Raw genomic sequence first — 3,573 nt, 5'->3', positions numbered from 1 at the left:
GTTAAAAAATTTGATAGTGTAACTCTCTATTAAAGAAATTATAGTGATTTTTTGATAAGGATAAAAAGTTTTGGTAATAATTAAGAGTTTAATTGATTTTTATTAAGATTGTTTAATACTTTCACAATATTTCTTAATCTTTTAGAAAACTAACATAACATAATAGGTTTATAACTCTTATCAAATTAAAAATAAATAATTTATATTTAAATTCCTTAAATATAAGAAATAAATAAAAAATTTATTAAATTATTATGTTAGATATAATTAATTAATTTAATATAAAATTAATTAAAAATTAATTTTTATTAAATAATTAAAAAAATTATATAATATTGAGCTTATTATCTAATTGTCCATGTGCGTTGCACATGGAACAAACATAGTAGTATATAACATTGATTTAATAATCAAAATTTAAAAACCCAATTCATTATTACAACAACTTTAAAAAGAATAATTTCTCTTCCGGGGGACCTCATCAATTTCGCTTTCCCTTTTGCCATTATCTTTCCCGTTTCGCCCCAAGTCATTTTGATATTGTTCATGGTGAAAGCTACTGGTATCCCTCCACTATAGATCGCCCCCCTCTTTCTCTCTAATTTAAAAAATTTGTTTTTCGATTGATGACCAGGTTCCTTTTTGGTTCTTTTTCTTGACTGAACCACGATAGCCAACGTACCACACATGTAGACCACAATCTCGATCACAGGAAAGGTAAACTAGATTGAAGCTCAATCTACACACGGCATGAACCTCTGCGCTTTTTGGGTATAATAGGCAAAGGGTAGTTGAAACGGAGACATGCCTTTTCCGCAATTAGCACAAAGGGAGCTCTCGCATTCTGCTTTTTTTCTCACCATTTTCCAAATAAAATGAAGAAAATGTTGCCAAGAAACATATATTAATTGCTACATAAGCTAATAGTTTAGTATAAAAGTAATATATTTAATAAAAAAATATTTAATTTATTTTTTAATTTTCATTTGTCAAAACCATAGCCATAATATAGATTTATTATATATATATATATTTAAAAACCATTTTCACACAATTAAAAATTTAGTAGTAAAATTTTGTTTGTTAAATATATGTCATCCCTCTACTTTTGCATGCTTTATTCACCATTTTCTTATATTCAAAATCTAATATTTTAACCATCAAATTTGTTAAATAGAAATATTCCATAGATATGTCATATGTTTCCCATATGACTTGATAGAGGAGGCAAAATCATCATTCTGAGTATCAAACCTCTAAAATTCCTTTCCTAGCCTTCCTTTTCCAAAAGTCTTAAAATCCCCAAGCACCCACAAACTCAATGCAAGCATTGAAGGTGTGAGATTTCAATTTATGATATGAATTTCAACCAAGGAAGAAGAAGAACTCTTAATTATGGTAATTTTTTTGTTTTTTTTGTTTTTTTTTATATAGTTTTGCTTCATACTTTTATTTTTCTTTTCTTAGTTTCCATATAATTCAAATTGTAGGACTTATTTTGTTGTAATAGGTAGGAACTAAAACTTTTTATTTTTTATTTTTTATTTTTTAAGCACTCAATCATCAAATTGGTATTGAAAACAAAGAACTTGTTTTAGGGATTGCATTGGTAATAGGTGTCTAGGATTTTAGAGGTTTCGTTTGATATTTGGGAAAAGAGAATAAATTTTGGATTTTGGATATCATTATTCTAAGCCTGAGAAAACAAAAACCCAGACTTTGTTTTAACAAATATTTGAAATAAACCTAGACTTTTCTATTCTTGAGATCGAGTTTAACATCAAATCTTAATTTAATCTCCAATCAATTTAACGTTCTTATGGTATTTTTTTTTCTTTTCATCAACGTTATATTTATTGGTTTACCTAATATGAATTCTATGCTAAATGTTTGTAGTTCTATCTTTGAACTATTTTACCATCAAACTGCATTATACAGGGAGGTTTAGGTGCAATATTGGACTTGTACCTAAAATTACTAATTATATGAGTGGAAAAGTGGGTGGTGTTGATAATTGTGACAAATTATGTAGTGTCTTTGATTGATTTGAATCATATAACGCTTAAATTAGGATATCAAAATTGCCTTAGGTGTTATTATATTGATAAGAATGGAGAATTGGTGGTGTGCTTAGCAAATCAAAGTATCCTAGATATGTGTAACTCCATGTCTAAAGATAAAAAAGTAGAAGTGTTTGTGAAAAGCATGGAGGTTTTACATCTTCCTACAAGCCAGATTAAGTCTTCAAATGTCTTTAGTTAGCTTAGTGAAAGAGAGTATGAAGTTCAAGACCTAGGAATTATTGTGGAAGTAGGACCTAATGTAGATCAGACACCTTAATATGAAGGTAACATGAGATCAAAATGTGAGGAGGTTGGGAGTGATTCATTTGAAGACAATGACTTTATTGATGATGACTACCTAATTAATGATGATGATGTTGGAAAAACTTGGATTGCTCCATTCCTTGACCCCGAATCACATAGGGTGTTTGCAATCTTTCAACACTTTTACAAATGATTACTCTAAGTTAGGATATATTTACCTAATGCATAGGAAATCCGATGCTTTAAATAAATTTATTATATTTAAGGTGGAATCGGATAACCTACTAGGTAAACATATCAAGACACTTCTATTTGATTGAGGTTGTGAATTTATGCCTAGTAGATTTGAGTATTTCCTTAGGGCACAAGGGATTATATCCCAATTAAGTACACTTGGGACTCCATTACAAAATGAAGAAATGGAAAAAAGAAATCTAACTTTGATGGATACATTGAGATCAATGATAAGTTTCTCATCACTTCTTACATCCTTTTGAGGATATGCCTTAGAGACTATGCCTTACCTCATTTACTTAAGAGGTATATTAGTTTGTAGGATATCCAAGAGGATCTTAGGAATTATTGCTTTCATAGTTAGGATGATTAAAAGGTGTTTGTTGATACCAATGCTAGATTTTTTATGATGACTATATGTTGAATAATAAGGCAAAGGATGATATTGACTACAGTTTACTAAAAAATAATCACACATTTGCAGATGATACTATAGATCTAAGGGTAGAGAGGGTAGAGACATTTCATTCCTGAAACTTTTAGTACATGAGTGCCTTCTCTTAGTGGGAGGATTGCGTTCCACATATTATGATGAAGAAATGAGTGACGCTGATGCTCAATTATGGTAAGTAGCTATGAAATTAAGGAAAATAAGAATCCTTGTATTCTAACATAGTTTGGGATCTTATAGAAGCACCTATGAGGATAAAACCCATAGGTGAAAATTGATTTATAAAAAAGAGTAAATGGAAATGCTGAGATTTATATGGCTAACGTTGTAGCTAAAAGTTGTAGTATGAAACATACTTTTCACTATAAGAAAACCTTTTTTTTAGGAGCCATGCTATCTATTGTAGTGTATCTCAATTATGAGTTATGATAAATAGATGTTAAGACAATATTCTTGAACGAGTATCTTGATGATAGCATCTATATGATGTGACCAAATGTTTTTCATAACAAAGAGGCAAAAGATAAATCCGTTTATGAATTAATGCAAATATCTTGCTCA

The sequence above is a fragment of the Vitis riparia genome, chromosome 7 (assembly GCF_004353265.1).
Source record: "Vitis riparia cultivar Riparia Gloire de Montpellier isolate 1030 chromosome 7, EGFV_Vit.rip_1.0, whole genome shotgun sequence".
NCBI lineage: Eukaryota > Viridiplantae > Streptophyta > Magnoliopsida > Vitales > Vitaceae > Vitis > Vitis riparia.
This window is presented reverse-complemented; position numbering follows the sequence as displayed.